Below are 26,195 nucleotides of genomic sequence, written 5' to 3' on the forward strand. Positions count from 1 at the left end.
ACGCGGGAAGTTCAACACGCGATTGTCCAGGGAACGTGTATTACAGGGGTACGCGGGAAGTCTTACATGCGATTAGCCAGGGCACGTGTAATACAGGGGTACGTGGGAATTATCACACGCGATTTGGCTGGGTACGTGTATTACAGGGGTACACGGGAAGTTCTACACGCGAATCGGCTGGGTACGTGTATTACAGGGGTGCGCGGGAATGATCACACGCGATTTGGCTTGGTACGTGTATTACAGGGGTGCGTGGTAATGATCAGACGCGATTGGCCAGGGTACGTGTATTACAGGGGTACGTGGGAATTATCACACGCGATTTGGCTGGGTACGTGTATTACAGGGGTACACGGGAATTCTCACATGCGATTTGGCCAGGTACATGTATTACAGGGGTGTGCGGGAATTATCACACGCAATTAGGCTGGGTGGGTCCTCACAGGTGTTCCCTGTACACCCTCCACAGCCCCAGCAGGCAGCCCACAAAACAGGGGACTACCCTGCACACCTGCTCATGTCCCCCTGCACCCCCAGCAGTGCAGGGGCACCCTCCACCAGGCCCCCACTCATGTCTCCCACCACCCCCACCCCCCTGCCACCATGGGCAGCCCCCACCAGGCCCCCACTCATGTCTCCCACCACCCCCACCCCCCTGCCACCATGGCCAGCCCCCACCAGGTCCCCACTCATGTCTCCCACCACCCCCACCCCCCAGCAGTGCAGGGTCAACCTCCACCAGGCCCCCACTCATGTCCCCCTGCACCCCCACCCCCCAGCAGTGCAGGGTCACCCTCCACCAGGCCCCCACTCATGTCTCCCACCACCCCACCCCCCAGCAGTGCAGGGGCACCCTCCACCAGGCCCCCACTCATGTCTCCCACCACCCCCACCCCCCAGCAGTGCAGGGTCAACCTCCACCAGGCCCCCACTCATGTCCCCCTGCACCCCCACCCCCCAGCAGTGCAGGGTCACCCTCCACCAGGCCCCCACTCATGTCTCCCACCACCCCCACCCCCCTGCCACCATGGGCAGCCCCCACCAGGCCCCCACTCATGTCTCCCACCACCCCCACCCCCCTGCCACCATGGGCAGCCCCCACCAGGCCCCCACTCATGTCTCCCACCACCCCCACCCCCCTGCCACCATGGGCAGCCCCCACCAGGCCCCCACTCATGTCTCCCACCACCCCCACCCCCCAGCAGTGCAGGGTCAACCTCCACCAGGCCCCCACTCATGTCCCCCTGCACCCCCACCCCCCAGCAGTGCAGGGTCACCCTCCACCAGGCCCCCACTCATGTCTCCCACCACCCCCACCCCCCAGCAGTGCAGGGGCACCCTCCACCAGGCCCCCACTCATGTCTCCCACCACCCCCACCCCCCAGCAGTGCAGGGTCAACCTCCACCAGGCCCCCACTCATGTCCACCTGCACCCCCACCCCCCAGCAGTGCAGGGTCACCCTCCACCAGGCCCCCACTCATGTCTCCCACCACCCCCACCCCCACCCCCCTGCCACCATGGGCAGCCCCCACCAGGCCCCCACTCATGTCTCCCACCACCCCCACCCCCCTGCCACCATGGGCAGCCCCCACCAGGCCCCCACTCATGTCTAAAACCACCCCCACCCCCCAGCAGTGCAGGTTCAACCTCCACCAGGCCCCCACTCATGTCCCCCTGCACCCCCAGCCCCCAGCAGTGCAGGGTCACCCTCCACCAGGCCCCCACTCATGTCTCCCACCACCCCCACCCCCCAGCAGTGCAGGGGCACCCTCCACCAGGCCCCCACTCATGTCTCCCACCACCCCCACCCCCCAGCAGTGCAGGGTCAACCTCCACCAGGCCCCCACTCATGTCCCCCTGCACCCCCACCCCCCAGCAGTGCAGGGACACCCTCCACCAGGCCCCCACTCATGTCTCCCACCACCCCCACCCCCCAGCAGTGCAGGGGCACCCTCCACCAGGCCCCCACTCATGTCTCCCACCACCCCCACCCCCCAGCAGTGCAGGGTCAACCTCCACCAGGCCCCCACTCATGTCCACCTGCACCCCCACCCCCCAGCAGTGCAGGGTCACCCTCCACCAGGCCCCCACTCATGTCTCCCACCACCCCCACCCCCCTGCCACCATGAGCAGCCCCCACCAGGCCCCCACTCATGTCTCCCACCACCCCCACCCCCCTGCCACCATGGGCAGCCCCCACCAGGCCCCCACTCATGTCTCCCACCACCCCCACCCCCCTGCCACCATGGGCAGCCCCCACCAGGCCCCCACTCATGTCTCCCACCACCCCCACCCCCCAGCAGTGCAGGGTCAACCTCCACCAGGCCCCCACTCATGTCCCCCTGCACCCCCACCCCCCAGCAGTGCAGGGTCACCCTCCACCAGGCCCCCACTCATGTCTCCCACCACCCCCACCCCCCAGCAGTGCAGGGGCACCCTCCACCAGGCCCCCACTCATGTCTCCCACCACCCCCACCCCCCAGCAGTGCAGGGTCAACCTCCACCAGGCCCCCACTCATGTCCCCCTGCACCCCCACCCCCCAGCAGTGCAGGGTCACCCTCCACCAGGCCCCCACTCATGTCTCCCACCACCCCCACCCCCCAGCAGTGCAGGGTCACCCTCCACCAGGCCCCCACTCATGTCTCCCACCACCCCCACCCCCCAGCAGTGCAGGGTCAACCTCCACCAGGCCCCCACTCATGTCCCCCTGCACCCCCACCCCCCAGCAGTGCAGGGTCACCCTCCACCAGGCCCCCACTCATGTCCCCCTGCACCCCCACCCCCCAGCAGTGCAGGGTCACCCTCCACCAGGCCCCCACTCATGTCTCCCACCACCCCCACCCCCCTGCCACCATGGGCAGCCCCCACCAGGCCCCCACTCATGTCTCCCACCACCCCCACCCCCCAGCAGTGCAGGGTCAACCTCCACCAGGCCCCCACTCATGTCCCCCTGCACCCCCACCCCCCAGAAGTGCAGGGTCACCCTCCACCAGGCCCCCACTCATGTCTCCCACCACCCCCACCCCCCAGCAGTGCAGGGGCACCCTCCACCAGGCCCCCACTCATGTCTCCCACCACCCCCACCCCCCAGCAGTTCAGGGTCACCCTCCACCAGGCCCCCACCATGTCCCCCTGCACCCCCACCCCCCAGCAGTGCAGGGTCACCCTCCATCAGGCCCCCACTCATGTCTCCCACCACCCCCACCCCCCTGCCACCATGGGCAGCCCCCACCAGGCCCCCACTCATGTCTCCCACCACCCCCACCCCCCAGCATTGCAGGGTCACCCTCCACCAGGCCACCACTCATGTCTCCCACCACCCCCACCCCCCAGCAGTGCAGGGGCACCCTCCACCAGGCCCCCACTCATGTCCCCCTGCACCCCCACCCCCCAGCAGTGCAGGGTCACCCTCCACCAGGCCCCCACTCATGTCCCCCTGCACCCCCACCCCCCAGCAGTGCAGGGTCACCCTCCACCAGGCCCCCACTCATGTCTCCCACCACCCCCACCCCCCAGCAGTGCAGGGTCACCCTCCACCAGGCCCCCACTCATGTCCCCCTGCACCCCCACCCCCCAGCAGTGCAGGGTCACCCTCCACCAGGCCCCCACTCATGTCTCCCACCACCCCCACCCCCCTGCCACCATGTGCAGCCCCCACCAGGTCCTCACAATCCCCAATCATGTGCGTAATGGTCAGCCTCCACAGCCAAAAAGCCCTACCAAGTAACCCATTCACCCACATGGAAATGAAAACACATGTTACACCCCCAATGTTCATGAAGGAAATGAACCCATGTCCGTCACACACAGATTTTCAAATTGAATGGGAAAACACACAACATGACATGCATGAAACCAATGAGATGAAACCACACAGTGAACAATGGAAAAAAAAAATGTATTGGACAAAAATACAAATGGTAAAGAAAGAAAAATAACTACAATGTAAATGTGAAAAAATAAGCTGCATGTCCGCATAAAAACACAAAAGTAGAAAATCAAATCCATATAATTTTGTCCAAAGTGAAATGTAAAAACTCTCCATGCAACAAAGAACTATGTACAAAAATAACAAGGGTCCATCATCACAACTGAACTAAGGAAACCTCCTAAAAAACCTACCTAAATATCAACTATATACAAAAAGTGGAGCAGTGTCCGTCGACTCCAAATCATAAGAAAAAACAAAGGAAACCTAAAACTAAAGAACTATATACAAAGGCGGCGGGCAAGTCCAGCGGCTCACTCCGTGGTGTTCCGGGCCAGGGCATCATCGAACTCCTGTTCGATGTCCCGGAGGCGGTCCAGTTCCATGGCCCGAGGGTCCACAGGGACGACGCCGTGTCCTCCTCCAACCCCCTGCGGATTGCCTCGAGGCACTCGGCCCGCCTCAGGGCCCTCCGCATGGAGTTCTCCGCCCTGACCATTGTGAGCCGCGCCTCTTCCGCCCGCCGCCGCTCCGCACCTATGTCGTGGCCCAACCGCTGCCACACGGAAGACACTCTCTGTCCTGGGTCCTCCTGCCCTCCGGCCGATGTCTGCCCCTCCGATGGCGAAGGCCCCGAGCCTTCATGGCTCCCACCATGTTGCTGCTGCTGCTCTGCCTCTGCCCGTGCACTGCCTCCTGCTGCCTGCACATCCTCCGCCGGCTGGGGTGCAGTTGTTGATGTGGCCACCCCTGCTGGACGTCCGACTCCCGACTGTGGCAGGGATGCCTCCTCCACCAGCCTGGCTGCACTGTCAGAGGCAGCTCCACAGGGCACCCAGGTGACTGATGGGTGGGAAGATGGCACAGAGGACGACTGGCGCGTAGGGGGTCCAGTTGAGGAGGGGGTCGGAACAAGCCCCATCAGACGGAGGAATCCGGTCTGGGTGACCTGTCCCAGCAGGCTGACGTGGTCAACGAGCCATTCGAGATGACGTGCAGTCTCTCCATGAAAAGACTGAAGGTCACCTCGCATGGCCCGTTGACGCAACGCCACACCAGCCAGGACAGGCTCAACCCGGACCTGGATAGCCACGTCCGCAGGCAGAGGAAGGCCAGTTGACGTCAGCTCATCCCCTGCCTGGAAACGGGTCTGGACGTAGGCATCCCTGCTGGTGCAAGATGATGCAGGGACAAGATCGGGGACAGGATTGCACACAGGCACCTCCGCGGCGGCCTGTGCTGGCTCCTGTCCCTGGTCCTGGACTGCACCACTAGCACCAGTGGGATCCCCACCTCCAGACCCCGTCTCTGGTGCTTGCACGGCCTCCTCCTCCACCAGACCCCCCCACCAACCTGGATGACTCTGTGCCATCTTCCCCTGTTGGGCCCTGTGGGGTCCCAGCTGCCCCTTCTGCTGCCGAGGAGTCCAACTCCAACCTCCGCCTCTTGGACCTCCCCCCGGCAGCTGCGGCCTGGGACGCGGCACCGGACTCCTCACTCCCCGACGAGATGACAACACGGGAGGGGAGCCGGGCCTTGCGTCTCCGGCTGGCGGTCGGATCCCCGCCGCTGTGCTCCACAGCACCTTCTCCGCCCTCTTCATCAGTTGACGCTGCAGACAGGGAGAAACAAAACACAGGCATCAGGGCACTGTACAATGGACACATACACACATGACAGTTGCACATGAGTGGCATTGGCAAACCTCAGACATGTCATCACAATCCCCAACACACATGTCATTGCAACTCGCACACATGAGCCATACCACAGCCATATCGCAACTGCCACCACCATCCATACACATACAACAGCATGAGCAGCCAAAGGTGACCCAGACATCACATGCAACACAGGAAGTGCACCACACATGTACACACACCACCACACTTGCATGCATGTGTACACCTCTGCCAAGTGTCGCACTGTTCAGACGGGCATCCATGTCACATCTGCCAATCAGGCTTACACATACCGCAGTCACATGCATCCATGTTGCATCACTGTTGCACCCTTGTCAAATACACACACATGCACATGTACACAGTGCTCATACATGCAGCCCAATACAACATACATGCGTGACATCACGGACATGTCTACTTACATACACATACATACAAACATGTGTGCACGCACAACTGCATTTGCCATGCAAGCCTACACACACAAGCACCATCCATGTCTCACACATTACAGCCCTCGCATGCGTCAGCCCCACGGCCATGTACACCCCCACCCATACTCGACCCCATACAAACAGATGTGCAACCTGCACAATACCGAATAATCACCACACGCACTGCTCACAATCAGGATGCATGTACACTCACCGCTCGACTCCAGACGGGTCTGCTTCTCCAGGACCTGGACGTGGAGCGCTGGGGATATGCATTCCAGGACCCCCATCTGTTCTTCCGACAAGTGGCCCCGGCGCCCCTTGGCATCCGCTGCCTTCAAGAGGCGCCGGGCCTTGTTCAGGGTCCTGGACCTGAAGTCCTCCCAGCGCTTCCTGACATGTTGTAAGTCCCGGACTGCCACCCCCTCCGCGTTGATGGCAGTCACGATGTCAGTCCAGATCCGAGTCCGTCCTTCCTTGTCGGCGCGGGAACTTCCGAAGAGGGCATCATACTGCCCCAGGACTTGCTCCACCAGGACACCAACTTCGGTGGCACTGAAGCTGGTGCCCCTCTGCCTCTCTGGCCGGGGGTTGTCAGTGGTCACAGATGGTGTTTGCCCCGACATGACAACCCCAGAGGCAGGAGTGGGTGGGCAACTGGGTCCTGGGGCTGGGCTGTGGAGCGATGGAATTCCAGTCGGGAGTCTTCGGTACCAGCAGGGGTGGTCACAGCAACAGCACCCCTGGCTGATGTGCAGGCAGCAAATGGCAGTGCACGTGGGCAGCAGGCAGTCAGGCAGCAGCAGATGGTAGGTGGGAGCGTGCTCGGGGCTCTGGGGGGCAGTAGTTCGGCCTTCTGGGCAGGAGCGTGGTCTTCCGTATGCTTACGCGTGGCCAGCTTGGTACAGAGTGATTTGGCACGTGAAAATCCTGCACGTCAGCGTGAAAATCGAGGAAAGGCCCTTAGCGCGTAAGCGCGTCAGCACGCATACGCGATTCTATTGGACCAAAGGCCCTCAGCGCGTAAGCGCGTCTGTGACGTGACCCGCACGGGTGTTTCCCACACAGCACGTGATGACAGAGCACACGTGGAAAGACTGCACGTCAGAGTCTCATCGCGTGTGATTGGTGGAAATGGCCCTACACGCAGAAGTGACAAAGCGTGTAATTGGTGGAAATGGCCCTAGCGCGTACACGCCGCGTAAGTGACGCTGGACGTGTGGGCCTGTATAAAAGGTACGCGTAGAACACCACTTCCTTGTACGTGCTTTTCGTGGAGAGCGAGTGGGTGTCAGAGCCCAGCAGGGGCCAAGTGTAGCAGCCACCAGTGTGGGGGCCTATTTATCCAGTAGATGCCATCTCTGTCCCTCTTGTAGGAATATCAGGTGGGGAAGAGTGGCATCTACTGGACCAAAACGACATCAGGAGCAAACGAAGACCCGAAGACTACAACTCCCAGCAGCCTCGGGAGCAGCACACTCAGGGACTGGCACGCAGGGCCTGCAACCCGTGCGGACAACGCCCCAGTTATCGCGCATGCGCGAGACGGGTTCGCGCATGCGCAAGCCCCGAAGCCCTGTTCGCGCTCGACTTCCTCACGGGCGGACGCATCCTGCAGAGCTCCGAGAGTGCGCAACTCCTACGCGGAGCTCCGAAAAGGCACAACTCCTATGCGGGGCCATCCCTCGCCCAGACTACACCGCCGCGGCCCCGCGGCATTAAAGATAAGTACTTTCACAGTTCCGAACCGCTAACTGCATGAAGCCTCGGGGAGAATTGGCCCGGGAGGCACCGGTTCATAGCAGGAGACTTACATGCCATTCTGGGGATCAGGCGCATGATAATTACTAACCGCATGTGGAATTGTGTGCGAGCCTATCTGTGGTAGAAACAAGCTACGTGAACGCACGCACTAATTCCTTCTCATTTGACAGACGCAGCTCACGGTTTCCAAGGCACCGCTGGGGGGGCCCGCAGACAAAACCGGACATCGGACAAGTATCGAAGCTAAGTTTTTTCACAGTTTCTTTGGGATTACGTTTTGTGTCGCTAACTGCCTGGTACTGGACCAGTACAAACCCAGATTGTGCTGCATGAGTGTTCCTAATGTATGGGGTTTCCAACCAATGGGTGGGCTGTAACACAGTGTAATTGACACTGAAGTAAGTGTCCTCTAACGAAGCCATTGCTGAGGTAACACAGTGTAATTGACACTGAAGTAAGTGTCAACTAACGGAGCCATTGCTGAGGTAACACAGTGTGATTGACACTAAAGTAAGTGTCAACTAACGGAGCCATTGCTGAAGTAAGCAATGCTTGGAGCTAGCTTATGAATCGGTGTTAATAATAAGCTAAGCACATCACCCTACGCAGTGCAGTAAGACAGTGTATGATTGTTGTGATGCTCATGAGTGCATGCAAGGATGTATTGATCAAAGGTGTTTAGAGTGACCAACCAAGCATCAAGAGATCAGGAACATGTCTTTCCCCTAGCCCCTACCTAACCATAACACCTCCCTTAACCTCTACCCGGTGATCCTACAACCCCACACCTATCCAACCCGTGGACCCTAACCCTCTTTCCCCGTGGTGGTTGCGGTTTCCTGTGTGCATTAAGTCCCAGGCGCCAAAACTGCTAAGGGGAGGAAGGAGTTCGTGCTACTTCTGCGCTGGATCAAGAGCCTACGACAGAAGCGCGAACCCATGTATTCTAAGCGCCCAGGTAGCACGAACTTAGCCGCCATTATGGAAGATATAGCCCAAGCTCTGCACGAACTCAAGGTCGAATTAGCGGCCACTCGCCAGGACTACTTTAATCTCTCCACTCAGGTTCGGGGTCTGGCTGCCCAGGGGGTTCCTTTGCCTGAGGGGGCCCATACTCCCGTGAAGGTGCATGTCACTACTGAAACTCCAGTGCCATCAGCTACCCCTGAGCGTTATGGGGGGGATCCACACAAGTACACGACCTTTATGACACAATGCCAGTTACACTTTTTAACCAAGGCCGCTGTGTTCCGTTCAGATCAGTCCAGGACGGCTTTTGTTATTTCCTATCTCACGGGGGATGCAGCAGCCTGGGCAACACCCCTGGTCCAAAAAGACGATGCAGTGCTGTATGACTGGAGTGGTTTTCAGGAAGAGTTTGGCAAGATCTTTAACCGCAAAGCAGCTTCTCTAGTGCGAGACAAGGAATTGTTGATGCTGCGACAGGGCAACAAGGAGCTGATTACCTAAGTGACCTCCTTTAATCGGTTAGTGGTGGAGGCTGAATGGCCACATGAAAAAAGGTTGGCCCTTTTCTATCAAGGCTTAAGGGATGACCTAAAAGATCTCATAGCACAGGTCGATCCCCAGCCAGATACCTGTACTGGAATGATAGATTTAGCACTGCGTCTGGATCACAGACAAGGAGAGCGACGTCTGGATAAAAAAAGATGGGAAAGCAAACAGGGGGTACTTCCCAGGTTAGATCATCAAAAGTTTCCAACTATGGGGAAAAGCGACAAGGCATCAGAACCTGAACCCATGCAGATTGGTACCATTGGAGGCCCCATTACCAAGGAAGAAAGGGAAAAGCGGAGACGGGAAAAACTCTGCATGTATTGTGGGAAGCCAGGACATTTCGTTAAGGAATGTGGTACTAAACCTAAAGGAAGTATACCGCAGGGAAACGCCAGCGCTCGTCAGTGAATGGGGTGGATCTGTCGAGCCTGAGCCTTGACGACGCCCCTTCTCATGTCTTGGCTAATGCGACCCATATCCACAGCTCTCATGTCACGGTGACAGGACTTCTAAAAACCCGTTTCAAGAATCAGGTGATCACTCTAATGGTAGATTCCGGAGCCACAGGCAATTTCGTAGATGCCAATTATGCGCAGACCTTAAATCTACCCCTACGTCGGAAGGAAAATCGGGAACCAGTTTGCGCTGTGGATGGGTCACCATTGAAATCAGGACCGGTGACCCAACACACAGAGGAAGCAGTATTGGATATACAAGGCCATAGTGAAATCCTCACCTTTGATGTTATAGCTGCTCCACAGTTCGGTTTTATTCTAGGTTTGCCTTGGTTGACCCTACATAATCCTGCCATAGATTGGATACGTGGAACGGTCGCATTCACCTCTGAGCATTGTGAACGGCGTTGTGTTAAGGATAAAGGGAGACCTGTACGTGTATTGGGTACAACACAACGGTCAGGTACAGAAGACTTGGCGGAACTTCCCTCGGCATATACCGACTTTCGGGATGTTTTTAGTAAGGCTGCGGCAGAGACACTACCCCCACATCGCTCCTTTGATTGCAGGATTGATTTAGAACCCGGAGCAACACTACCATGTAGTCGGATTTACGCCTTAACTGAGGCGGAGAACAAACACCTGGAAGAATACATAAATACTAACTTGCAAAGTGGGTTCATACGGCACTCCACCTCACCTGTTTCATCACCACTATTCTTCGTGCCGAAGAAATCCGGAGAACTTAGGACTTGTATAGATTATCGCGCAGTCAACAAAGTGACAATAAAAAATCGTTACCCATTGCCCCTAATCCCAGTCCTGTTAGATCAAGTGCGGGGAGCAACCATCTACACCAAGCTGGATCTTAGAGGGGCGTACCATCTGGTGCGGGTGCGTGAAGGGGACGAATGGAAGACCGCGTTTAGAACAAAGTTTGGCTTATATGAATATCAGGTCATGCCATTCGGCCTCTGCAACGCACCCGCCGCCTTCCAGCATTTCCTGGATGAAGTCCTTCGCGGTCTCCTCGACCGTTTCGTAGTGGTATATATAGACGACATCCTCATTTATTCATCCACTGAGGAGGAACATGTGCAACACGTCAGAACGGTGTTACAACGTCTAAGGGAACACAATTTATATGCCAAACTCGAGAAATGTAGCTTCCACAGTAACATCGTTGAGTTTCTAGGATTCATTCTATCCCCACAAGGAGTAAAAATGGACAATCGAAAAGTACAAGCGATCCTGGACTGGCCAGCCCCTACAAGCGTCAAGGAAGTCCAAGCCGTCTTAGGATTCGCAAACTTTTATCGACGCTTCATTCAGGACTTTGCAAAAAAAGTGTTAGACATTACCAAACTGCTGAAAGTCATTTGCTTGGGGGCCAGAGGCTGATCACAGTTTTAACCTGTTGAAAGAAGCATTCACGTCGGCACCTATCTTGCTGCATCCCGACCCCACGCAACCTTTTACTGTAGAAACAGACGCTTCCAGTTATGCGCTGGGGGCTATTTTGTCCCAACGAGATTCAACGGGTCACTTGCATCCAGTGGCCTATTACTCCAGAAAATTAAATCCTGCAGAACAAAATTATACAATAGCAGACCGGGAGCTATTAGCCATTCGAGCCGCGTTTGCAGAGTGGCGTCATTACCTACTTGGGGCACGACACACCATCACGGTGTTGACCGACCATCGTAACCTTCAATTTCTCAAATCCGCACGTGCTTTAACCCCACGCCAGCTACGATGGGCTATGTATTTTGCAGATTATGACTTCGTAGTCACCTACAGGTCAGGGCTTGAAAACAAAAAAGCAGATATGCTATCAAGATACCCCGAAGACCATGCCTTGATATGTCCGGAAGAACAAGCGAAACCCATCATAGCGGCTGAAAAAATTGCAGCAAGCATAACGAATGGATTGTTTGAGCAGATCGGAGAGGCAATGTCAGCTCAGGACCTACTTCAATGGGAGGATCCAAAAAAGGAACAGTATTTAAAGGACGGTATACCTTATCACGGAACCTCCGTGTATCTTCCCTCAGCTGCTTTGCGAACCCAAGCCTTGAAATGGTGTCACGATTCCCCCCTGGCCAGACATCCGGGGGTGAACAAAACTCAAGAATTACTGCAACGACATTATTGGTGGCCCGGTCTTCTTAGAGACACGCGGACGTATGTGCAACAATGTGAAGTGTGCGCACGAAGTAAAACTGATCATCGGAAACCAATGGGTTTTCTGCGCCCTTTGCCCACACCTACACAACCTTGGAACACCATCTCTATGGACTTTATAGTGGAATTGCCTCCCGACCAGGGTTACACAGTCATACTTGTAGTGGTCGACTCTTTTTCTAAATTGGCCCATTTTATTCCTTGTAAAGGACTCCCAACTGCGAGTGAATTGGTGGACATGTTCCTGCAGCACATAGTTCGCTTACATGGAATACCGCAGCATATTGTGTCAGATAGGGGGACACAGTTTACTTCCCAATTCTGGAAACTATTTTGTAAAAAGGTGGGAGTTACTTTACAAATGTCTAGCAGCTACCATCCCGAAACTGACGGACAAACAGAACGCTTGAACCAGACCCTGGAGCAGTATCTCAGGTGTTATACTCATAGTACAGAGGGTGTTTGGGTGGAAGTTCTCTGGATGGCCGAGATAGCATACAATAACTCACAACATACCTCCACAGGATTCTCGCCCTTTCATACCACCTACGGATTTAATCCGCACATCCAACCCACTATCTCTCAGACCACCTTGAACACCGTACCATCAGTACAAGCACGGGTAGAGTTACTAACACAGACATGGAAGAAGGTACACCAACACCTACTCACAGCAAAAGGCACTAGTAAGAAATATGCTGATTTGAAAAGACGAGCATGCCCTACCTACACGGTCAGGGACAAAGTATGGCTATCTACTCGACATCTGAAACTACCAGGATCACGAAAGTTCAAGCCCCGTTTTATTGGTCCTTTTCGCATCACACAAGTCGTAAACCCAGTGGCCATGAAATTACAATTACCAGCCCATATGAAAATACACCCAGTGTTCCATGTTGCCCTTCTAAAACCCGCAGCACCCCACATTCGAATGACACGACCTCCCCCGGTTCTGGTAGAAGGGTATCCAGAATACGAGGTGCAAGCTATCCTCAATTCCCGAAAAAGGGGCGGACAATTATATTATTTCATTGATTGGGTTGGGTATGGCCCCGAAGAAAGGTCTTGGGAACCAGCTTCTAATGTACATGCTCCTCGTCTCTTGCGGTTGTATCACCGTAATTACCCGAAGAAGCCAGGTCCTTCTGCGGGGAGGGGATGTACTGTCAGAGCCCAGCAGGGGCCAAGTGTAGCAGCCACCAGTGTGGGGGCCTATTTATCCAGTAGATGCCATCTCTGTCCCTCTTGTAGGAATATCAGGTGGGGAAGAGTGGCATCTACTGGACCAAAACGACATCAGGAGCAAACGAAGACCCGAAGACTACAACTCCCAGCAGCCTCGGGAGCAGCACACTCAGGGACTGGCACGCAGGGCCTGCAACCCGTGCGGACAATGCCCCAGTTATCGCGCATGCGCGAGACGGGTTCGCGCATGCGCAAGCCCCGAAGCCCTGTTCGCGCTCGACTTCCTCACGGGCGGACGCATCCTGCAGAGCTCCGAGAGTGCGCAACTCCTACGCGGAGCTCCGAAAAGGCACAACTCCTATGCGGGGCCATCCCTCGCCCAGACTACACCGCCGCGGCCCCGCGGCATTAAAGATAAGTACTTTCACAGTTCCGAACCGCTAACTGCATGAAGCCTCGGGGAGAATTGGCCCGGGAGGCACCGGTTCATAGCAGGAGACTTACATGCCATTCTGGGGATCAGGCGCATGATAATTACTAACCGCATGTGGAATTGTGTGCGAGCCTATCTGTGGTAGAAACAAGCTACGTGAACGCACGCACTAATTCCTTCTCATTTGACAGACGCAGCTCACGGTTTCCAAGGCACCGCTGGGGGGGCCCGCAGACAAAACCGGACATCGGACAAGTACCGAAGCTAAGTTTTTTCACAGTTTCTTTGGGATTACGTTTTGTGTCGCTAACTGCCTGGTACTGGACCAGTACAAACCCAGATTGTGCTGCATGAGTGTTCCTAATGTATGGGGTTTCCAACCAATGGGTGGGCTGTAACACAGTGTAATTGACACTGAAGTAAGTGTCCTCTAACGGAGCCATTGCTGAGGTAACAGTGTAATTGACACTGAAGTAAGTGTCAACTAACGGAGCCATTGCTGAAGTAAGCAATGCTTGGAGCTAGCTTATGAATCGGTGTTAATAATAAGCTAAGCACATCACCCTACGCAGTGCAGTAAGACAGTGTATGATTGTTGTGATGCTCATGAGTGCATGCAAGGATGTATTGATCAAAGGTGTTTAGAGTGACCAACCAAGCATCAAGAGATCAGGAGCATGTCTTTCCCCTAGCCCCTACCTAACCATAACACCTCCCTTAACCTCTACCCGGTGATCCTACAACCCCACACCTATCCAACCCGTGGACCCTAACCCTCTTTCCCCGTGGTGGTTGCGGTTTCCTGTGTGCATTAAGTCCCAGGCGCCAAAACTGCTAAGGGGAGGAAGGAGTTCGTGCTACTTCTGCGCTGGATCAAGAGCCTACAACGGAGGGTGAATTCTGTACTTCTTGTCGTTTCACACGTGATTTACTTCACGGCGTTTCAAGTTCGTATTCCCTGTTACCTCTGACAGCTTTTTCTCTTCTTTCGCTTTTACTGGTTTACCTGGGCCTGTTCCCTCAAACAGTGTTCCCTTCTACTGTTGTCCTGTCTCCTCAGACAGCGTACAAATCTTCTTTTGGCGGGGGTGTTGCCAACCAAACGTGCTCCTTTTACACGCTCGTTTACCAGGCAGACGGTGAGTCACGCACGTATCTAACATCTGTGCTTGCCCCGTGTGTAGCCTACCCCTTCAGAGGTCATTCTAGGCTGCGTGTGACACGCATACGTTCATTCTTGTGTTTCTGGGTGCCACAGCGTAGTGCAGGTTTTTCTTTCTGCACACGTGGTCTAGGAGGGGTTGCGTGCACGTCATCTCCCTTTTTTGGGCCTCCTGTGCGTTGCGTGACCCGTCATCTTTCCCCAGGGGTTACATTCAGCCTTGCTAGAGCACTAGGGTACAATTACCATCTGGTACCCAACCCCTTTGACCCCCAATTGCCCAGGACAATAGTCTACATCCACTCCCATACGCACATTAACATCAGTGCCATGGCTGGGAGGCGAGGATTCCGTAAGGGTGGCAAAGGTGGAAGAGCCACAAGTGGTGGCCGTGGTGGATCCGGTAGGGGACGTGGTCGTAACTTGCAGGGTGAGCCTGTCCCCCCATGTGTGGAGGACCAGTCACGGGCACCCATAATCCTCTCCCCCCCCCTCCCATTGAGGCTGATGTGGCTGACACCATCCATGCTCAGCCCTTGTTGGACCAGCCCATTGTGGCACCAGACCTGGCTGACTCCATGGCTGACTTCCAGGTCAGCAGGGCTACGACACGTGCGCTGGTGCACGTTGATGCCATCATGCCACGTGGATCTGGGGCAGCAAGGTCATCTGCTGCACCAAGGAGGCAGGGCGGAGAGGCTGCAGGGGCAGCTGCGGCTCCATCCACCCCAGCCCTCACACACCCAGCCAGGACAGTGTCGGTCCTAGTCCATGCTGCTGACATTCCCCATGACACCATCACACTAGAGCCAATGCCTGCACCAACTCCCATGCTGAGTGTGCAATCCCACACTCCTGATACAGAGTCCACCAGGGCTCCTGCCCCTAGTGTCCAGAGCAGCGCAGGACACTCAGGATCACCACCACCTTCCAAGCGGAAGAGGAAGAGTGCTCGTCCGGCACAGGCTGATGCCCCAGACACGGCTACACAGTCCGGCCCGTCCAGGAAGCCCAGCTTCACGGATGACGAACTGAATGCACTTGTCGAGTATGTGTCCGGACATGACAACGAGATGGTCATTGTTGCAGGATCCAAGACCACACCTGCACAACGCCAGGCACACTGGCAGACCGTTGCGGACATCGTAAGTGCCCTTGGAATTGTGAGGCGCACAGCCAATGATTGCTATAAGCGCTGGAATGACCTAAAGCGCAGGGCAAAGAGTAAGCTGGCCTCAAGTCATGCCGCAACTCTAGTGACTGGAGGTGGGTCTCCAGTAGTAGACATGGAACTCACTCCACATGAGTCAGTCGCTGGGACCTACGTCACGGAGGAACAGATCCAAGGCGTGGGAGATCTGGCTGATTACGAGGCATTGTCCGGTGAGTGCACATGCATGTGTGTGTCATCCATGTGCATGGTGTGTGTGTGAGGGCTTCTGTTTGTGTGCCAGGTGAGAGTGTGTGCGCCTGAGTCGTATGGGTCAGCCATGTGCTTCATGCAATACTTCCTGCGCAGCTGCATTTGGCCATAGCAGTATCCCTTCTGCCAACAGTAGACATCTAGCCCAACTGCACGCCAGTTGCCCTTGAAGTGTCACCTTCCCACAACATATTTGCTTATTTTTCACTGTTCATTCAGTCAGTTTGTTTGCATTCCACCACTTTCACTAGGCATGTCGCTGTCCACTAGTCACATGTCTGACATGGGTATGGTAAAGTGGAGTGACTTTGTTACCTGGATATCATTTGTACACACATGTCCCTGTGCAATTGGACCATTTCAGACTGGCAGCTCCAGGTGAAAAATCTGACCTGTTAGAATTAGAAAAGCAATTACATGCGGGAACTGGACTGAATGAATAGGTGCTGCCCTCCTCTCCATCTTCACTCAATAGCAATGGTACATGCCATCTGTGTGATGGCATGTGTGTTTCACCTGGCAATCACAGGCCAATGTGTGATGCCACTGCCAGGCAGCATGCAGAAAATGTGTTCATCTTCCATCTTGGTGTCATCAGTGTGTGCCATTTGCCTGCACTTCATACGCAGTGAGGGTGCATGCATGGGAGTGTTTTAGTCATGTGGGACATGTGTCAATCAAGTACTGTTTCTCTTGCTTCTCAGCCCTCATTGTGTGCCATGGTGCTAATGCCTGTTTCCATTTCTTTGTTTTCATGTCTTTGCAGGGGAAGACGCACCTGATACTGCTGGGGTTGTGGAGATGGTGCAGACCCAGGAGGGGTCCGAGGGCCGACCAACCACCAGTGAGGGACGTGGTGTGGTGGTGGGGGAGAACCCACAAGTGCTGCAGGTCGTGCTCTCAAGGGGTGTCCCTGGCTGCACCTCCCCCGAGCTGTACTCAGGTGTTGATTTGGATGAGACCTACGTGCCGTCGCAGGTGAGTGTTCCAGGGAGGGATTCTGTTCTGTCTCACCCACCTGCACCAGGGTCAGAACCCTCCATGGGGATGTCAGTGTTGGCAGCTACGCCTTCGGTGGTTACGCATGCAGGGTCACACTCCGCGACTTCTGATCCTGTTCCTGGGCCAGCAGATCAGAGGGGGAATGCAGTCCTGCAGCCTCAGGCAGTGCCGGCACAGCAAGGCGCAGTTCGCCTTGCCCCAGACAGGTGTGGTGCCCGCCGACGTGGTGGCCGTACGCCACCTGGCAATACCGCATGGGAGCAATCCATTTACGGTATGGCAACCCAACAGTCTGCATCATCCGAGATGATGGCTCAGGCCATGGATAGGGTGGCCACTTCCATTGACCCCCAGAAAGGCTCATGGAGCGACTAGAGCAGGCAATCGACTCCATCTGCCAGTCACACAGGGAGGACATGTTGGGGTCCAACAGGGACAGGCGGGCGGCACTGGCGACTCTGCAGGAGGCCATCTCCATTGAGTCCCAGGGCCACAGGGAAGCCCTGAGGCAGGAGCTCCTTCACCTCAGGACGACTCTTGTTGAGCTTGAGGCTTCAACACACCAAAGGACAGAACAGCAGCTGGAGCGTCTCACCCGTACGCTCTCAGCTGAGATGCAGGCAACGAGGGCGGAGGTCCGGGCATCTCGTGAGTTGTTGCATGGGGACCTCCGCACACTCATCCTCCAGAACCAGACCTACCACACCCGCATGCTTGCAGCCATGGAGGAGCAGACTAGGGCCTTGCGTGGGCTGCCTCCCATAGTGCAACCACCTCCGGATGCAGCTGCACAGGGTGATAATAGCGACAGCAGTGATACTCCCACAATAGGGTAGCCGTGTGGGCCATGAGCCCATGGAGGTGTTTTATCTTCCCAGGATCCACGCAGGTGGGTTCTGGTGTGCATCCTGTCCTCGGACCTCCTGGGTGGCCTCCCCAACCCCCCCGGGCCCATCAATGGCCATTTTTGATTGTTTCTTATTTTTATTTTGATTTCTTTTATTCCCAATTTTTTTGGGACGATCTGTTGGCTTCCGTGGTTCCTGTGGGCATACGCTGCATTGTGGCTGGGCACATGCAGGCTTGTAATGTATTTGGTTCAGATGCTTGGGTTTGAGTCACACACACCCCTCCTGCTTCCCGTTTCCAGGGGCTTGCAAAGGGTGTGCCCAAGTGACAGTGAATTACACAGTGACGTTGGACTCCCATGAGCTGTGTGGCCAGTCTGTAGTCAATACTGTGTATACATTCCTAGTGCATATTGCTGTTGTGTTGTACACTGCATGTTGCATTGATGTGTAACTCTTCTTCTGTGTCTACCTCCCAATTTGCAGGTCCCTTCCTCATGTCCACACAAGGACCTCTAGTCTGGAGATGGGGTCCATGTTGGCAGCAGTGCACCTACAACTCTACATGGCGACGACACTGCACAGTTGGTAGTGGTGGGAGTGCAGGCATTTCCAGGTGGTGAGACTACTAATATGTAACATTTGTGATGTCATGTTAATGGTAGTACGTGCTCAAGTATGTTGTTGGTCCGGCATTGCTGTGAGCATTTCAGGTGTTGCAGGTTTCTAATAGGGATACTGTACATAGTGAGACTGATGTCATGTTGTGGGGATTACTTTGTTTACCTGCAATTAGCATGACATGGCACGGTGTGTCGTGTGGCGGTGCTGGGGTTGGGTTGGCTGACATGGCACTGTCCTCTTGTTGCATTTTGCAAGTGGGTATTCATTTTAGCTGCTTCAATGTGTAACTTCACAAAACTGCATTGGTGGTGTCTGTGTGGGTAGGGATGCACACATTGTGACACTTCCAGGTGAACAATCTCACGCTGACATGGTATTCCCGGTTCATTCTCCAGACATTCAGGATCAGTGTCAGGTTGAGTCATCATTGATTGTCAGATGGAATGTGCCAGGGCAGTGTGCACTCCACAGGGGTGTGATTTCTATGTGAAGTAATTAGCCACTAGCTGTGTACGGGCTGCCTCCCCCCGTGCCCTTTCCCCTCCCATGCGCAGCGGCTGTGCATGTGGTTGGGGATGTGGGGCCACCACCATGTCCACGGCCAGGCCCCGGCGTGTTGCAACGTTGTGCAGGACACATGCTGCCACTATGATCCTGCACACTACTGGGGGAGCGTATAACAGCTGCCCGCCAGAACGGTCAAGGGAGCGAAAGCGTGACTTTAGCACTCCGAATGTGCGCTCCACTATGCCCCTGGTTGTAATGTGGGCTGTGTTATATCTTACCTGGGGTGGCATGGTGGGGTTCCGAATTGGCATCATGTGTGGGCTGAGAGGGTAGGCACTGTCCCCTGTGGAGGTGGTGATTGGTATCATTGGTGGGGTTGTGACCTTGCTCAGTATCCAACATGCATGCATGTGCAGTGGCATACATACTCACCAAGCAGCCATGTATCGCCATGCCGCCCAGCTTCTAGGTCCCGGCTTAGGGTGGACATTCGGTAAATGAAGCTGTCGTGGGTGGAGCCGGGATAGTTGGCATATACTGAGGTGATGATTCCCTTGGCATTACATGCTACCTGCACGTTGATGGAATGCCAGTGCTTGCGGTTCCTATAGATGTGCTCAGATGCCCTGGGGGGACGTAGAGCCACATGGGTGCAGTCGATGGCACCTAGCACTTTGGGGAATCGTGCCACAGCGTAAAAATCCAGGGCGGCAGCATGCCTTTCTGCAGGTGTTCTGGGCAGGTATATGTGCCTGCGGACTGATGAGCGTGCAGTGATGATGTTCAAGACCTGGTGTAGGCAGCGTGACTGGGTGGCCTGTGACACCCCACCCACTATGGCACTTGTCCGCTGAAATGATCCAGTGGCTAAGAAGTGCAGTACATTGAGGACCTTCTCCAGGGGGCTGAGTGCTTGGGAGCACAGGGTGGGTGATGTGAGGTCATCCTCCCACTCACTCACCAGGTCCAGTATAATGTGTGGTGGAAACCTGTACCTCCCATACACCTGGTCATCAGGCATCCCGAAAAGGCTGGTTCTGGGTGTGAATATTCTGGCCCTGACTATCCTCCTCCTCCTCCTTTGGTAGCCCACTGCCACTGCTGCTAGGAACGGTATGTTCATCCTGGCGTCTGAGCTTGTTATTGTTAAAGTCTGCAAATGTATGCTTTCCGCGTGTTCTAGGCGAGCGTGTGACCCGCGCACCCCTGGAATCCAGTTCCCAGTCCAATAGCGTGTGGAAATTCACACGCACCACGGGATACAGCGTGTGACCCGCGCACCCCTGGAATCCAGTTCCCAGTCCAATAGCGTGTGGAAATTCACACGCACCACGGGATACAGGTTCGCTGACGTACTTGCGTGTGTAAGTGCCCGCGCACCCATTAAATACACGTACATAGGCCAATCGCGTGTACGCGCACTTTTGTCCAATTACACGCGATGACACTCTGACGTGCAGTATTTCCACGTGTGCCCCGTCATCACGTGCTGAGTGGGGAACACCCGTGCGGGTCACGTCACAGACGCGCTTACGCGCTGAGGGACTCTGGTCCAATAGAATCGCGTATGCGTGCTGACGCGCTTACGCGCTAAGGGCCTTTCCTCGGATTTCCCGCTGACGTGCAGGATTTTCACGTGCCAAATCACTCCGTATCAAGCTGGCCACGCGAAAACACACGGAAGACCACGCTCCTGCCCAGAAGGCCGAGTTACTGCCCCCCAGCGCCCCGAGCAGCCTCCCACGTGCCATCTGCTGCTGCCTGCCTGCTGCCACAGTGCCCTGCCATTTGGTACCTGCACATCAGCCATCTGCAGGGGTCCAGTTGCTGTGTCCACCCCTGCTGGAACTGAAGACTCCCGACTGGGATTACATCGCTCCACAGCCCAGCCCCAGGACCCAGTTGCCCACCCACACCTGCCTCTGGGGTTGCCATGTCGGGCACTTCCACATCTGGCACCAGTGGCAACCCCAGGCCAGAGGGGCAGAGGGGCACCAGCTTCACTGTCACCGAAGTTGGTGTCTTGGTGGAGCATGTCCTGGGGCAGTATGATGCCCTCTTTGGATCGTCCCGCGCCAGCAAGGAAGGACGGCAGAGGATCTGGGCCGACTGTGTGGTTGCCATCAACGCGGAGGGGGTGGCAACCCGCGACGTCCTGAAGATCAAGAAGCGCTGGGAGGACTTGAGGTCCAGGACCCTTGTGAAGGCCCGGCGCCTCGTGGAGGGGGGCCGGGGCCGCATGAGTTCCATCCAGATGAGGGTCCTGGAACGCGTACGCCCAGCGCTCCACGCCCAGATCCTTGAGAGGGAGGCCCGTCTGGAGTTGAGCGGTAAGTGTCCAAGCATTACTGTGTGAGACAGGGCATGTTGCGGTTTGCTGGTTCTATACTTGCCTGTATGTGTGCCATAGGCCATGTATGCATGTATGTGTGCAGGGACATCATGGTAATGCATGTGCGACCAGTGATGTGTGATCCACATGGTTGTTGCATGTGTTGAAATGCTGCATTGGGAGCCCCTATGCAGATTTTGAACATGAGAGCCTGCCAGTCTCTGTACCTGGACATGGGTGGGGGTGAGGGATGGGTGCTGATGCCAGGTACATATATGGTAGCCATGTCTGTGTGCCTGACCTGCGTGTCTGTGACTTGTGCATGCCATGGATGCATGACACATGTGTGTGACAATGCACAGATTCAGTGAAGCAGCCAAATTACCCTTGTATCCGCTGTTTTTGGTGTGTTTGGGGCCAGATGGATGTGACTGAGGTGAAGTGTGTGCATGTGATAGGCATGAGCCATGATGCATGTGAGTTACATATCATTGAATGTTTCAAGAGTCCATTGGACATGCATGGAAATGTCCATGGCATGCACCATGTCTGTTACTGTGTGTGTTTTGCCTGGACTGACCCATGTGTTGTGGAGGGACCTGATGGAAGTGTACTTTGACAGTGGTGCTCATCTGCTATTGCTTCCTGTCTAGGGGACCATTGTACAGTGCCCTGATGCTTGTGTTCTTTGTCTCCCTCTACGCAGCGGCTAGTGAAGAAGAGGGCGGAGATGGCGCTGTGGAGCAAGGCGGCGGGGATGCCCCCACGGCTGCAGCGGAAGGGGTGGGTGAGCCCCCACAGGGGCCTGCTACGGTGGGAGACGGTGAGGAGCCATCCAGGTTGGTGGTTTGCACAGAGGAGGAGGAGGCCGCCACTGGGGCACACATGGGGCCTGGTGGGGGCATCCCTGCTGGTGCAAGTGGTGCAGTCCAGGGGCAGGAGGCAGCACAGGTCACCGTGGAGGGGCCTGTGCATGTCGCTGTCCCTGACCCTGTGAGTGCACCACCATGCACCAGCAGGGATGCCCTGTCCCAGGCCTGTCCGCAGGTAGAGGGGATGTCCATGTCACCTGACTCCCCTCCACCTGCGGACGTGGGAAACCCTGGCCGTGCGGAGAAGGTCCTGATTGGGGTCGCGATGCGCACGGCTGTGATTCGTGATGCCGTGCATGCTTCCCGGGAGGAGCACGCACGTCATCACGAAGTGCACCGTGCCGACGTGGCCCAATTGGGATCGGCCATGTTCGGGGGTTTCCTGCATGTGTTGGCCAATGTGGCGGCCCTCTCCTCCTCTGTGCAGGCTATCCACCAGTCGTTCCCCTTGCCTTCTTCCAGCCCAGATGCCACCAGGGCCCCCTGTGGACCTGCCCCGACCAATGCAGCCAGCTCGGTGGGGATCCCATCCCTGCCACAGTTGGGAGTCGGAGGTCCAGCAGGGGTGGACAACACAGCAACTGGACCCCAGCAGATGGAAGATGTGACAGCTTCATCAGGCAGGGCACGTGCACGACGGCGTCGGTGGTTTCCATCAGCCTGGATGCCGTCGTGCTGGCAGAGGCAGTGGCGTCGGAGGCAGCAGCGGGCTCGACGTGGGAGGCATCATGGCTCGGGGCCATCAAGATCAGAGGGGCAGGCATCGGCCGGAGGGCAGGGCAACCCTGGGATGGTGGTGTCTTCCGTGTGGGAGCAGTTGGTCCAGCGGATAGGTGCGGAGCGGCAGCGGGCGGAAGAGGAGCGGCTCGCCATGGTCAGGGCGGAGTTCTCCATGCGTCGGGCGTTGAGGCGGGCTGAGTGCCTCGAGGAAGCTCGCAGGGAGTTTGAGTTGAACATGGGGTTATCCCTGCGAGACCTCGGGGCCAGGACAGAGTCCCGCCTCCAGGACATCGACATGGAGTTCGATGATGCCCTGGCCAGCAACATCAACAAGTGAGCCGCAGGACTTGCCCGCTGCCTTTGTATATAGTTATATAGTTAGTTAGTGTTAGGTTTCCTTTATTTGTTTTTATTATTTTGGACCGCTCGGACAATGGCCACTTTTTTGTATATATTTTTTTCATTAGGTAGTAGTAGGTTTCCTTTATGGTGTTGGGCTCATGGACCCTGGTACATTCCTGTATTTAGTTTGTTTTTTGACGGAAAATTTTCTTTTTTTCATTATTGTGTTCACCATGTGGAAATGGTTTTTCATTCTTTTGCTTCTACTTGATATTGCTTTGGTCAACATTTGTTTTTTTATTCCTTTTTCGTTTTTTGATTTTTACTTTTGTTCTCAAACATGGACCATTTATTTTGTTATCCACATAGTTGTATGTTTGATTTGTTTACTTATTTTTAATCTTTAATACATTTTTTATTTTTACTTCCACTTGTCTTATTTTGTCTTTGGTTTCATACATGTCATGATATGGGTTTTGACATTCACTTGCAGCCATTGTGTATGTGTGTGTGACGGACATGTGTTCATTTACATACTTGCCATTGGGGTTGTGTCATGTAATTGCATTCACTATGTGGGCGGATGCAATCCTTGCCTGGGTGTTTGTGCTGGGTATGCTGCCCATTACTGCCATGATTGTGTATCGTCAGGACCTGGGGGCAGGGGGACATGGGTGGGGGCCTGGTGGAGGGTGACCCTGCACTGCTGGGGTGTGGGGGTGGTGGGAGACATGAGTGGGGGCCTGGTGGAGGGTGACCCTGCACTGCTGGGGGGTGGGGGTGGTGGGAGACATGAGTGGGGGCCTGGTGGAGGGTGCCCCTGGTGGCTGGGGTGTGGGGGTGGTGGGAGACATGAGTGGGGGCCTGGTGGAGGGTGCCCCTGGTGGCTGGTGGGTGGGGGTGGTGGCAGACATGAGTGGGGGCCTGGTGGAGGGTGACCCTGCACTGCTGGGGGGTGGGGGTGGTGGGAGACATGAGTGGGGGCCTGGTGGAGGGTGCCCCTGCACTGCTGGGGGGTGGGGGTGGTGGGAGACATGAGTGGGGGCCTGGTGGAGGGCGACCCTGCACTGCTGGGGGGTGGGGATGGTGGGAGACATGAGTGGGGGCCTGGTGGAGGGTGCCCCTGCACTGCTGGGGTGTGGGGGTGGTGGGAGACATGAGTGGGGGCCTGGTGGAGGGTGCCCCTGGTGGCTGGGGTGTGGGGGTGGTGGGAGACATGAGTGGGGGCCTGGTGGAGGGTGCCCCTGGGGGGTGGGGGTGGTGGGTGACATGAGTGGGGGCCTGGTGGAGGCTGCCCCTGCACTGCTGGGGTGTGGGGGTGGTGGGAGACATGAGTTGGACATGTGTGGGGGCCTGCTGGCAGGTGCCCCACAGTGCTGGGGGGTGGGGGTGGTGGGTGACATGAGTGGGGGCCTGGTGGAGGCTGCCCCTGCACTGCTGGGGTGTGGGGGTGGTGGGAGACATGAGTTGGACATGGGTGGGGGCCTGCTGGCAGGTGCCCCACAGTGCTGGGGGGTGGGGGTGGTGGGTGACATGAGTGGGGGCCTGGTGGAGGCTGCCCCTGCACTGCTGGGGTGTGGGGGTGGTGGGAGACATGAGTGGGGGCCTGGTGGAGGCTGCCCCTGGTGGCTGGGGTGTGGGGGTGGTGGGAGACATGAGTGGGGGCCTGGTGGAGGGTGCCCCTGGGGGGTGGGGGTGGGGGTGGTGGGTGACATGAGTGGGGGCCTGGTGGAGGCTGCCCCTGCACTGCTGGGGTGTGGGGGTGGTGGGAGACATGAGTTGGACATGTGTGGGGGCCTGCTGGCAGGTGCCCCACAGTGCTGGGGGGTGGGGGTGGTGGGTGACATGAGTGGGGGCCTGGTGGAGGCTGCCCCTGCACTGCTGGGGTGTGGGGGTGGTGGGAGACATGAGTTGGACATGGGTGGGGGCCTGCTGGCAGGTGCCCCACAGTGCTGGGGGGTGGGGGTGCAAGGGGACATGAGTTGGTGTTCATTAGTTCAAGGAGACATGTGCCTTTGCTGGGGGGCATGCCCATGTTGGGTGGGCTGCCTGCGGGACATGACCAGGGATGCAGGGTAGTCCCCTGTGGTGTGGGCTGCCTGCAGGGGCCGTGGAGGGTGTACAGGGTACACCTGGGAGGACCCACACTGTCAAATCACATGTGGAACTTCCCGCGCACCCCTGAAATACACGCGCCCAGGCTATTCGCGTGTGGAACTCCCCGCGCGCCCCTGAAATACACGCGCCCAGGCTATTCGCGTGTGGAACTTCCCGCGCACCCCTGAAATACACGCGCCCAGGCTATTCGCGTGTGGAACTTCCCGCGCACCCCTGAAATACACGCACCCAGGCTATTCGCGTGTGGAACTCCCCGCGCACCCCTGAAATACACGCGCACCCAGGCTATTCGCGTGTGGAACTTCCCGCGCACCCCTGAAATACACACGCCCAGGCTATTCGCGTGTGGAACTTCCCGCGCACCCCTGAAATACACGCACCCAGGCTATTCGCGTGTGGAACTTCCCGCGCACCCCTGGAATACACGTAGCCCGCTCCCCCAGGCCCGATCGCGTGAGGAACTTCACGCGAACCCCTGTAATACACGTAGCCTGCTCCCCCAGGCCCGATCGCGTATGAAACTTCACGCGAACCCCTGAAATACACGTAGCACGCTCCCCCAGGCCCGATCGCGTGAGGGACTTCACGTGAACCCCTGAAATACACGTAGCACGCTCCCCCAGGCCCGATCGCGTGAGAAACTTCACGCGAACCCCT

Source organism: Ambystoma mexicanum, chromosome 8, assembly GCF_040938575.1.
Source record: "Ambystoma mexicanum isolate Mex_15411 chromosome 8, UKY_AmexF1_1, whole genome shotgun sequence".
NCBI lineage: Eukaryota > Metazoa > Chordata > Amphibia > Caudata > Ambystomatidae > Ambystoma > Ambystoma mexicanum.